General features: G+C 45.5%; 1 protein-coding gene across 1 annotated transcript in view; it reads left to right on the plus strand.

Moving 5' to 3' along the window:
- LMF1 (lipase maturation factor 1) overlaps window positions 1-13,424 on the plus strand; it is a 716,474-nt gene that overhangs the window by 664,780 nt on the left and 38,270 nt on the right. Inside the window, exon 13 of the mRNA XM_068244158.1 lies at window positions 11,319-11,440. The gene's annotated coding sequence lies outside the window, so the exon portion shown is untranslated. The remainder of the gene's footprint in view (window positions 1-11,318; window positions 11,441-13,424) is intronic.

Here is a 13,424-nt window from a genome sequence, read left to right on the forward strand (position 1 = left end):
AAAACAATGGGGCCCCTGGGCAAACTTAACCTGGGGACCCCCAACAGACATCCCTCCGAACCAAAAAGTGGCATTAGGGGACCTTTGTTGGAGCCAAATTTCCCCCCAGGGCCCCTGAGCTTGCTGCTATAAGTCTGTAGGTCCATACACTCCCCGACTTCATCCTCGCAGGGGTGCCTCTCCTCCGTGACCCGGGGCATGTTATTATATAATGACATGCCTCGGGCCACAGAGAAGATGCAGCCAGCGGTGGATGAAGACATGAGTGCACAGAGACATAGACTGAAGAGGAGTTCACACGTCGGCACAGGTGAGACACTGCTCTGCCAATGAGTCTACAGAGGCCCCGGGGAGCAACAGTTAAGTTGGGGGAAGACACCTTGGGGGCCCTGGGGCAATTGTCCCCTTTGCCTCTATGGTAGCGCCGGCCCTGGTCGGAGCTGGAGTCGGATGATTTTCGTTCGCACTCCACAGCCCTAAGGCCCCGGGCTCCGCCTCTACCCGGGACCCCCACTCCACATGCAACACCAAAAAGGCAGCGCAGGTGGACCCCAGTAATCCCACCACCAGGGGAATCACCTGCAGCTGCCACCGAATCAAAACACAAGAAGCGAATGCTCACTCCAAAAGAGCAACTTGCCATTTAAGTTGGTCCACAGACAGCCTGTCAGCCAATAAAAATATGCAAATACCTGCATGTGTGTCTGCAGTGCCAGATGTAGCAAGAGCTGAAACGGACGGCCACAGGCACGAGAGAGAGCTCAATCGCACACAATCGTACATTATGTGACCAGCGGGGGGCACCACATGCAGGTATCCCTCTCCAAAGCCCCCGTTCCTACAGATCATTGTACAGCCCTGTGGGATCCGGGTGTATGCTGGTTGACTCCCTGGTGCCATGACTCTCAGTGGTTTGAGCTCCGGAGCAATCCTTTTTTGTGGTCAAGCTGTGAAAGGCCATTTTAACACGTAGTCATGTGACAGGAAATTGCAGGCCCAGTTAAGCGCTAGGCAAAACACTTCAATTGTACCCATATTGGGTTACGGTACCCTCTGACTGAGGAGAGTCTAGTGGAATAATTGACTTTGGCACAACTGCAGTGGTTCCCGGACAACACAGAGCAGCTGACCATTCATTATCCTTGTAGCTTGAACTTGTTCCCTGTATGAGTCTGATGTTGTGTAATGATGATATAAAAGCACATGTTGATGCAGATGTGATGCGTGAAGGCCAGCTGTTAACTCTCTCAGCGCTGTTAAGGCCAGAGGAATGTGGAGGGTTAATCAGGAATGTACCACGTCTTGTGTTGTGTTGGGGAATGCAGCACGTGGGATTTCAGACATGTCCCATTAGCGGCATGAAATCAGCCTTATAACAGGCAGGGACATGTGTGTGTGGCACAAGTGCTCCCTAGCGCCTGTTACACCTGCCGCGGCTTCTGCCTGCAGTGCCAGATGTCGCGGCTGTAGAGAGGCTGGGAGACTTAAGGCATAGCTCTAGCAACACACAGGCAAATTACACTTATATCATCGGTTTATATGACAGTTTGGGACCATCTAGAGGCCCATTTAGTTTGGCTATTGGGGTAATGAAAATGTTCCTGGTTGTTACCTGTGCATCCAATTCTCCTAACTTTTCAATATCAGTAAACTCATTCAAGTTAATGGAACTATGCACCGCCTCATCACAGCAAGTACAATATGGCGAAACACTGACCACCATGGCACAACGGTCTGATTTTCCTTTTTTTACATCTGCTATTATATTAGGAAAATGGCAATAAGTGGAGTAGCTAAGGAGCTATGGGCCCCAGTGCAAGTGCTGCACTGCCCCCCCCCCCCTCCCTCCCCAAGCACGCCATACATAGCAATTGATACGGCGCACCAAAACCTGCCAATGGCAACTACAGTGTCAGAGGTGGAAGAAGCAGATGGGAACAGTTTGTTAATGATTGATTACTACTATTCAAAACATTCATTATTTCCGGCACGTATTCAATAATGAGCTAATGCTACGGCTGAGGGAGAGGCCTTCTGGCCCAAGGGCCCTGGTGCGGTCACAACCTCTGCATCCTCTATTGCTACACCACTGATAGTAATGTTGTCAGATCACCACTTTTCTTTAAACAAGCCCCCTAATATAACTCCCAACTTTTTGGTGTTAGGACACACCCCTGCCACACCGCTAACCAGGCCTCCACTACACACCCTAGCCACACCCCTCTCAATCAACATACCTCTAGTCACACAAGCCACAAAGCATCCACAAGCAAAAGAAGATGTACTTAAAGGGATACTGTAGGGGGGGTCGGGGGAAAATGAGTTGAACTTACCCGGGGCTTCTAATGGTCCCCCGCAGACACCCTGTGCCCGTGCAGCCACTCACTGATGCCTCGGCCCCGCCTCCAGTTCACTTCTGGAATTTCTGACTTCAAAGTCTGAAAACCACAGCGCCTGCGTTGCCGTGTCCTCGCTTCCCCTGATGTCACTAGGAGTGTATAGCACAAGCCTAGTATGGTCTCTGGTCTGCGCAGTATGCTCCTGGTGACATCAGGTAGGAGCGAGGACACGGCAACACAGGCGCAGTGGTTTTCAGACTTTTAAGTCTAAAATTCCAGAAGTGAACAGGAGGCGGGGCCCGGAGCATCGGTGAGTGGCTGCGCGGGCGCAGGACCTCTGTGGGGGACCATTAGCAGCCCCGGGTAAGTTCAACTCATTTTCCCCTGACCCCCCTACAGTATCCCTTTAAAGATTCAAACCACACTGGTCCTTTCTATCATCTGTTTTCCTTCATGTTAACATTTGAAAATAAGAAATATATCAATGTAAAGGATTGGGATACAATTGTATGGTTGCCCTTTTACAAGAAAATTAACAATTTGTAATTTTTATGGTTTCATTTTAATGAAAATATACAAAAATATCAACCAAAAATAGTTTTGCATTGTCTTTGAGTGAAATAATTATTTGATCTACTACAACTTAGACAGAATTCTGGTTCTCACAGATGGGTGATGTGCCCATGTGGCACACAGATTACAATCAATCAATCTATCAATCAATCAATCAATCAATCAATTTCAGGTACTCCTGGTGTCATATCATTATGTGCATAAAGCAAACCTGTCCATAGAATAATTTACTTCCATTACAACCTCTCCATCACTATGGGCAAGACCAAAGAGCTGTTGTAAGACATATGAGACATAATAGTAAACCTATGGAATGGGCTTCAAGACCATTAGCAAGGATCTTGGTTAGAAGGTGACAACTGTTGGTACAACTATTCAGAAATGGTGAAGATCTAAAATGACCATCATTTGACTTTGATCTGGAGCTCCATGCAAGATCTTGCTTCATGAGGGGGTGGAGGATCATGGGAATGGTGGGGGATAGCCCCACAACTACCATATATACTCAACTACAAGTCTAGAAATTTAGATCTGACTCACTAAATAAAAGTATAGGGTCGACTTTTACTCAAGTCAGACCTAAATTTCTGATTCATAGTCTTTCCCATTTGCAACAATTTATCCAGTGTTAAGTGACACTTTCTTGATAAAGGGAGTGGCAAGAAAACACAGATTTGAAAGTTCTGGCCATAACAAGGCCAGACGAGGAAAGGGGGTGGGGGGAAGATACTGGGCTGCAGTACTTACTATGGAGGGGGTGTGGATAATTTCTACACTTGGAGGCCTGGAGGAGTTACTGTATTGGCTGTGCTTTAGGACCAGGAGTAGTTAATGGCTGCAATACTGTATGCAGTGCAGTCATTAACCCCTCTTGGCCCCCAAATACATCTGTTAATACCTCCTGGTCATCTATGTGCATCCAGCTTGTTTATGATCTAAAGGCAGCAGGGATCACAGTCACCAAGAACACCATTTGTAATATACTGTACTATGCCATAATGTATTGAAATCTTGCAGCACCCAGAAAGTCCCCCTGCTCAAGGAGGCACATGCAAAGGCCTACAAGCAAGGAAAGATGTGACATCCTATGGAGGGCCCAGAATTTCAATGGGAAAGGAGGTGCTGAGGCGATTGGTCATTTTACATACAAACAATGATTAACCCTCTGCACTCATACACTCACATCAAGCAGGAACTCTAATAATGATAAAACAAAACAAAATGTGTACTAAGCTGCACTTATTTGCATTTAGTTGTTCTAATGGAGGATGTTTGCTTTCAAAATGGTTTGCATGCAAAGGCATTTCGTACTAGACCCTTTCATAGTGATAAGGTATCTCCAGCAAAAGGGTCCTTCTCATACCAGTCAGTGAAGCAAAGAGTAGGGCTCTTTCGCTGTATGGACCTCATCGCGGTGAAAGGGTCTACTATGAACTGCCTTTGCATGCATCCCATTTTGAGAGCGAACATCCTCCATTAGTACAACTGAATGTAACATTTTATGCAAATAAGTGCAACTTATTACAAATTTTGTGTGTGCAAGTTGTTTTTACCATTACTAGAGTTCCTACTTGATGTGAGAGTTTGAGTGCAGAGGGTTCATCATTGTTTTCATGCAAAGGCCTGCCTTAAAGAGAACCCGAGGTGGGATTTAATGATGTTAGTGGGGCACAGAGGCTGGTTGTGCACACTATCACCAGCCTCTGTTGCCCTATGGTGTGTCCCCAGGACCCCCCTGCGCTCTGCTATCCCCAGCGCCGTGCTAGTGAGGCTGTTTACATGTGACTGTCTGTCAGCGCCGCTCCCCATCTCCTCTGTATCGGCGCTACCCGCCCACGGCCCTTCCCTCCCGCTGATTGGAGGAAAGGGACGCGGGCGAATAGCGCCGATACAGAGGAGGCGGGGGAACAGCGCTGACAGACAGTCACAGGTAAACAGCCTGCTGGCGACACGCTGTGTGTCGCTAGCACGGCCATGGGGATAGCAGAGCGCAGGGGGGTCCTGGGGGCACACCATAGGGCAACAGAGGCTGGTGATAGTGTGCACAACCAGCCTCTGTACCTCACTAACATCATTAAATCCCACCTCGGGTTCTCTTTAAGTTTGCCAGTGAAAAGTAATTTGGAAAAGGCTTGGGAGAAAGTGCTGTGGTCAGATGGTACCAAAATAGAGCTCTTTAGCGTCAACTCAAACAGGCGTTTTTGAAGGAACAAAATTACTGAGCATAACTCAAACAACACTGTCCCAACAGTCAAGCGGGGAAGTGGAAACTTTTTTTTTTGCAGTTGTTTTTCTTTTAAGGGTCAGGACTCTGCATTGAGGGGCCAATGAACCTTAAAATTTTGGAAGAGAATCTCTTTCCCTCAGGGAACACTGAAGATGGGTCATGGACGGGTCTTCCAGCAAGACACTCACCCAAAACATACAGTACCTCCAAGGGAGCAAAGGAGTGATTGAAAAAGAATCACATTAAAGCAAACTAAAGCGAAAATAAACGTATGAGGTAATGAATTGTATGTGTAGTACAGCTAAGAAATAGAACATTAGTGGCAAAGAAAAAAAGTCTCATACTGGTTTCCAGTACAGGAAGAGTTAAAAAAAAAAGTTAGCTGTTATCTATGCAAAAGAGCTTCGCTGAGCCATTCGAACCAACTTGGGCCGAATGCAGTCCTGTTTTCTGAAGCACTTAAACTGCCAAGAAACAGTGAGAGACAGCTTGAGATTAGGTTTTACTGCAGGAGAGTTCAGAGTCATTATTTCTGCTTCATTTTAGAGCATAAAATACAGAGTGTGGTTTTAAAACTGCAGATGTGACAGAATGAAGCAATGTTATATAAAAAAAAAGCTGAGACTGAAAATAAAAATAAGAAGTTTTAAATCAGAATGATACCATTTATTAGCTAACTACAAATGAATAAGAATAAACAAGCTTTCGGCCTTGCAGCCTTCGTCAGGTTTACATCCTGTTAAAATAAAAATATGAGACTATTTTATTTGCTTCTAATGTTCTATTCATTATCTGTACGACACATACCTTTCATTATATCATTAGTTCTTTTTTAACTTCAGGTTTGCTTTGAGGTCAGAGTGGCCTAGCCGGTCTCCACATTCTCAGTCCTGCTGTATACAAAAACTGTGGAGGGAGCTGAAGCTTTGCATTGCTAAGTAGCAGCCAAGAAACCTAAAGGATTTAGGCTTTGTTCACACTACACGTGCTGCCATGTGCATTTCAGCAGCGCATATGTTGTGCGACACACAAGAACAGCAGATGTGCAGAGACAGCACTTCTATCGAGATCAGATCATATGATCATTCATATCAGGGCTGTGGAGTCGGAGACGGAGAAATTTTGGGTACCTGGAGTTGGAGTCGGTAGCTTTATAAACTGAGGAGTCGGGAGTTGGAGTCGGATAATTTCTGTACCAAATCCACAGCCCTGGTAAGTATTAGACTAAGGAGTCGGAATCGAGGAGCCGGAGCCATTTTGTGTACCGCCTGTACCTGCAGTCGGAGTCGGAGGTTTCATAAACTGAGGAGTCGGAGTTGGGGTTGGATGATTTCTGTACCGACTCCACAGCCCTGATTCATATTTTATCGCACTGCTGCACACATTTTTCTGGTAAGCGCAGGGCTGACCCATTCACTGTAGTGAATGGGATCAGCAACCCACAGCGGCGCAGATGCCTAGCGATCATGAGCGTTGCATTCTGATCGCACAGCCCATTCTGCATTAAGGGAAGGTCAGAGGTGATCCAGCCCCTTGCCGCCGTCCTGTGCCTTCGCTGCAGCTCCGCTCCCAGCCGGTGGCCGGGGTCCCCTCCGGTACAAAATGCCTCCTGTGCTTCAGCATGTGGCTCACAGAGTTGCACTGATGTCATCCGGACTGTACTGCGCAGACACAGTAGTTGTGTGCCTGTGAAGTACAGTCCGATGACGTCGGTACGACTCCGGGAGCCACACGCTGGAGCGCAGTAAGATGCTGACCTGGCGAGGTCGGCATCTGCACCAGAGGAGCCACCAGAGCTGCGGTGAGGGCACAGGACTGCTGTCAGGGGCTGGAGGAAGCCCGAGGTAAGTAGATTTTTTTTTTTTATTCACCTTCCCTTTAAACAATGTGAACGAGAGTTTCTGTAAAGAGGAGTCCACTGCTACAGTTTCCCTATAGCTGAATTCAGGTGCCTTGGTGCTTCTATGTTATGGGTGAGGTCAGCACTATGCCCAACATTTTAGTGTGACCTGCTTTGCAATCACCAGCAGTTCAACATCTCGCTACCTATACTGGGGGGAACACTTAGCAGCCTATACTGGGGAGGGGTCATCTAGCTACCTATACTGGGGGTTTAATTTTACTACCTATACTGTGGGGGAATCTGACATCCTATGCTGAGAGGAGGGGTCATTTGGCTATCTAAACTGGGGGTGAATGTTGCTACCTATACTGTGGGGGAATCTGGCATCCTATACTGGGGTGCGGTCATCTATCTATACTGGGGGTAAATTTGGCTATCTATGGGGGGGGGAAGGTAATCTGGCTACCTATACAGGGATGGGAGTCATCTGGTTACCTATACTGGCGGGGGAGGGGGGTATCTGGCTACTTGGTGGGGTCATCTGGCTACCTACAGTAAACTGGGTCTCTGGCTATCTATACTAGGGTACACACTCTGTCTAGCTAAACTGGGTTTACACAGGAAGTTACATGAAGCACTTAGTGATCGAAAGACCTCCGGCGCTAAGGAGGTATGTACTCAGCCTGCCGCCGCTGCTGCCCGCCCGCTGCCACCAATGCTTGCAGGAGGGGAGCGCTGAGAGGAGAGCCCGAGGTGAGGGGGGGGGATGTCCCCCCTCCTCGCCGATCTGCCACACTCTCCTCTTATGTTGCGACCCCTTCTGCCCCACAAAAGTCCCTGAGCGGGTCCTAGCCCCCCCCCCCCCCCCCCCATGGCAGCTATTGTTACGCCAGTGATTGTATGCATGGATTGCAGCCAGAGTGTGGGTGTATCTGTAGCCCTAATACAGTTAGGCTAAGTTCACAGCGGGACGTTAAAGTTGCACGTTAAAACAACATTTAATGCAGAATAGCGCACTGCAATAAAAAATCAATGCCCCATTCACAGTGCACACGTTGCGTGAAAGTGCTGCATGCTGTGCGTTATACACGTTATTACTGTGTTGGACTGTTTGCACATGCTCAGTAATGACTTGGAAGCATACTTTTCATTGCCTGTATGCTGTACTGTATGCCAGAGCCGGGACAAGGTCCTCCAGCACCCAAGGCTGAGACACCAAAGTGCGCCCCTCCATCCCTCCCACCCCAGCCGTCACACACTGATTGCTATTAGACTAAGAGGCGCCACAGGGCCCACAACCTCCCCAACACCTTAATATGTAGTTATCTGGCTTGCAGTCACTGCCATGTATCCCCTTTTCTTATTTCTTTCTGCTTCAAACACAATTAGGAATGACAGCTGAATGAATTCTGCGCCCCCTCCTACACTGCGCCCTGAGGCTGGAGCCTCTCCAGCCTATGCCTCGGCCCGGCCCTGCTGTATGCGGTGATAACGGGGTATTAAGTTGCGTTGCGACTTTTTAGGGCATTGCGTTGTAATTTGCGTTTGACTTTAACATTGCATCAAACCGCAACGTCCTACTGTGAATCTAGCCTTAAGTAAAACGGGAACGTTTACTCCCTACATGACATTTTCTGGGGCCCCACATTTGGTTTTAGCATCAGTCCTCTCCTGAGTCTATTCTGAAAAGACACTATCTATCATCACTATCAACTGTCAGAGCTGACAGCTACCACAACTGTGTTACACCCCGTGAAATTGCTCAAATTAGCGCATAGTTAATCAGCAAGCAAAACGGTAAAAAATGTTATGGTCCATGCAGCCTTGTCAAACACTTTCCCTCTCAAAATTTGTGGAGTAGCAGCTGCTGGAGACTTACTATGTGTCAAGCCTGCCCTCTGCTGACCAATCTAGTAATTGCAGAAAATCTTGCCCGCTTGCATTTAAAGTGGACTTGAATTCAGAACTCCTCTCTGCTCTAAAAGATACACAAACAGCGTAATAAAATTTAAACAAAAACATTTCTTTGTTACAGCTGATATAAATCCTAAAATAAATCTGCCCAGTTTCCTGATTCATGGAAGCAGACATATTGTTTTCAGCCTGTGCTTTCAAATGTGCTTATCTGTCATAGCAGTCATGTGACGCGGGGGAGATCAAATTACAACTAGTGATTAGACACAAATTAGGGAGAATTACACAGGCTGAACTCTTTAAATACATACAGGGGGCATTTCTGTTATGTTTTCCTTGTGTCCTGTGCAAGAGTTCAGGTCCACTTTAACCACTTCACCTCCCTTGCTACGCTTATCTACTCCCCACAAAACTTTACTTGAATCTCAGGGGAGTAGATAGGCGTACTTGTGGTAAACAGTGTGCTGTATGCCCAATAAGCTATCTGATTTTGTATATAGGGTATCATTTTAACCGTGACAAGTGAGAGAATAGATTTTGTGGTGTTTGACAACTGAGGGATAAGTCATGTGATTTTTTTACCGGAAAACTGAATGAAAAGCAATAAAACTGTTATTTTCATGTACTCTATACCCCCAAATAAATACTTGTAAAAAAAAAACAAAAGTGACAGCATTGAAAAGAGAATACACAGTTACCCTAGGGACTTAGCTTTTAAAATATGTATGCCATGAGAGTGTATTACTGTTAATCATGAAGATAAGGGCTTTTTAATTACTGATAGAGTACAAGGAGAAAACAAAAAACACAAACCAGAAACTAATATATTATTGCCATACATTGTACTAGGAACATTATTTAAATGTTGAGATAACCAGGACAAATTAGCAAATACAATGTGTGGGTTTTACCTATGGTAACATTGTTTATTTGAAAACTATAGTGCATGGAAATGGAGAAATAGTGTATTTTTTCTTTTTTTTCTCATTTTTCCCTTTAAAATGCACAGATAATAGCATAATTACTAAAAGCAAATATCACCCTCACAAAGCATAATTTGTGGCAAAAAAACAAGATATAGATCATTTACATCTGATGAGTAGCAATAAAGTTATTGGTGAATGAATGGGAGGAGCGCTGAAATGTGAAAATTGCTCTGGTTTTTAAGCAAAAAACCCTGTGGTGCTGAAGTGGTTAAAGAAAACCTGAACTGAAAATTAAAAGACAAAATAAACATACACAAGTCATACTTACCTGCAGTGTAGTCTACTCCTAAATCTCTTTCTCCTCTCCTGTGCCCTGTTTGTCAACTGTGATCAAGGGAATTCTCCGTCCTCCATTTTGAAAATGTTCATTACCCCATAACAGCTTCCTGGTCAGCACACTGTTAAACTGTAACATCGCCCACTTGAGCCATAAGGAAACATGGACATTAACTGGCACATCAGTTGTCCTCTCAGCTATAACTGACAGCAACTGATATATTTCAGTTCTGACAAAATGTTGTCAGAACTGGAAGGGATCATTGTCAGAAGAAAATGGTGAGCTACTGAGAGGAACTGATGGTAAGCTAACTATGTAATGTTCATTTGAAGTTACCTCATATGTTTATTTAAAATAAATTTTACTCAGTTCAGGTCCACTTTAAGCAGAGGTTTGGCCAATCAATATCTACAGATGAAAGGTAACGGCTTTACCTGCTGCAATAATGCAGTTCGGTTCAGTCACTATTGTTCACTCCATTAGTGCAGCTAAATATCATGATACCCCATATCAAAATTATGATGAGGTGTATAGGCACGCCTGAGCAATGTCAACCTTTCCTACCCCATAGACAGAAATGGAGATTGTAGCCTAGAGTGTAGACCGTGGCCCAGATGCAATTCACTTTTCCTCCTGAGGTTTGTCCTATGTGATATTTTCAAACTTGTCAGTAAAATGCCCTTTAAATCGCCAGCAAGCAAGAAAATACCTAAAATAGTTTTGATAGTACTTTTCCACCTGCTTGTCGGTACTTTTTCAATTGCAAAGTGCTGAAAAGTTATTCTTAATAAAAGGTGAAACATTATCTCCTAGGAGAAAACTCAGGAGAAAAAGTTAATTGCATATGCCCTCTTGTCATAAAATGCCTTTTAAAGAGACTCCGTAACAAAAATTGCATCCTGTTTTTTATCATCCTACAAGTTCCAAAAGCTCTTCTAATGTGTTCTGGCTTACTGCAGCACTTTCTGCTATCACAGTCTCTGTAATAAATCAATGTATCTTTCCCCTGTCAGACTTGTCGGCCTGTGTCTGGAAGGCTGCCAAGTTCTTCAGTGTTGTGGTTCTGCTATGAATTCCCCTTTTCAGGACCCTCTCTGCACACTGCCTGTGTGATATTTAAATTAGTGCAGCTTCTCTCTTCTCTCTTATCTTTTACAAGCTGGATAAATCGTCCTCTGAGCTGGCTGGGCTTTCACATACTGAGGAAATTCAGACAAGGGCAAAGCTGTTTGCAGGAAGAAAAGAGCAGCCTGAAACTTCAGTGCATGAGAACTCGAGGAGGTAAGAAACACACAAATGATCTCTTGAGATTCAAAAGGAAGGGTGTATACAGCCTGCTTGTGTATGGATGTATTTTCTATGTGTGGACATACTGTACATCAACCTACTTCCTGTTTTGGTGGCCATTTTGTTTGTTTATAAACAAACTTTTTAAAACGGTTTTTAACCGCTTTTAATGCGGCGGGGAGCTGCGAAATTGTGACAGAGGGTAATAGGAGATGTCCCTTAACGCACTGGTATGTTTACTTTTGTGCGATTTTAACAATACAGATTCTCTTTAAGCCACCAGCAAGCAAGAAAAACCTAAAAATAATATTGATAGCACTTTTTCACCTACTTTTAGGTACTTTTTCAATTGTGAAGTAATTAAAAGTTGTTTTAAAGAGAATATGAAAATTATCCTCAGGAGATAATTCAGGAGATAAAGTTAATTGCATATGGGCCCAAGTGTTCTCAACCGGGGTTTGTTAACAAGCGTGCAGGGGTTTCCTGGCATTCCCTCTGGTGAGAGAGGACTTAGGAGGCATGTGGGAACTGTTGGAAGATAAATAATTTCAACTGTACCACTTCAGCTTTTTTTTGTCCTCTGTCCATCCCAAATTCCAGCCAAGATACTTGTTTTTATGGTCATGCAACTGTTGTGTCACATGACTATTGTGCTAGGCCGCCCCCTCAGCTCCATGTGTGGACCCCACTGACAGTATACCATGTAACAGTCCTGTGAAAAGTTGCCAGACCGGTCAGAAATGGGCGAGCTCCAGGCAGTTTCTTACTGGACACACAGGCACTTAGATCAGTGAATGGGAACTGTGCACTAATGGGCGGCGATGAGAACACGCGTGGGAGCGAGTGGGTGCATGCACAGCGGTGGTGGTAGATGAATATCTATGTCCCTGGGACTTTAGGTGAAGTCCTGCAGGACGTGGATTTGCTTCTCGCTTCAGTTCTCCTTTAAGTGAAAGTAAAACATACATACACATTATCAGAAATCTTTGTGAAAGGTCAGATTGCCATCATAACGTGGCACCCTGCTTCCAGGAGCTAAGACGGGCATAGAAAGAAGACCCAGTGTGACTTAAAGGGACACTGTAGGGGGGTCAAGGGAAAATTAGTTGAAGTTACCCGGGGCTTCTAATGGTCCCCCACAGAGATCCTGTGCCCGCGCAGCCACTCCCCAATGCTCCGGCCCTGCCTCTGGTTCACTTCTGGAATTTCAGACTTTAAAGTCTGAAAACCACTGCGCCTGTGTTGCCGTACCCTCACTCCCCCTGATGGCACCAGGAACGTACTGCGCAGGCTCAGTATGGTCTGTGCCTGCGCCGTGCGCTCCTGGTGACATCAGGGGAAGCGAGGACACAGCAATGCAGGCACAGTGGTTTTCAGACTTTAAAGTCTGAAACTCCAGAAGTGAACCGGAGGCGGGGCCGGAGCATCAGTGAGTGGCTGCACGGGCACAGGATGCCTGCGGGGGACCATTAGAAGCCCCGGGTAACTTCAACTCATTTTCCCCCGACCCCCTACAGTATCCCTTTAATCGCTGGATGTTAGGGAGTAGTTTAGTAAGGCCTGCGAAAGTTGCGTAAGGAGTGTTACATAACTTGCCTAAGCGCATTGTGCATTGCCCATCTTATGTGTGTTATTGGCTGACCCCAACAAACGCAATGTGGACAATCACCTAACATGGACAGAACACTGCTCTTGGCCAGCGATAGGCAGTGCCAGCTTACCAGTCCCAGAGCTCCACAGCTTACCTCCCAACATTTTGAGATAAGAAAAAGGGACACTTTAAGACATATCCCAGGCACACCTTTGACCACGCCCCTCATTATGCATAGCACAAATCATTCAGAAGTGAAAATTTTAGTTTTGTCAATCAAACCACACTGGTCCTCTGTATTATTAGTAGTTTTCCTTCGTTTTAGCGTTTGAAAATAAGAAATATAGCAATTGAAATGATGGGAATAAAGTTTAGAGTCAGTTAACC

The sequence above is a fragment of the Hyperolius riggenbachi genome, chromosome 7 (assembly GCF_040937935.1).
Source record: "Hyperolius riggenbachi isolate aHypRig1 chromosome 7, aHypRig1.pri, whole genome shotgun sequence".
NCBI lineage: Eukaryota > Metazoa > Chordata > Amphibia > Anura > Hyperoliidae > Hyperolius > Hyperolius riggenbachi.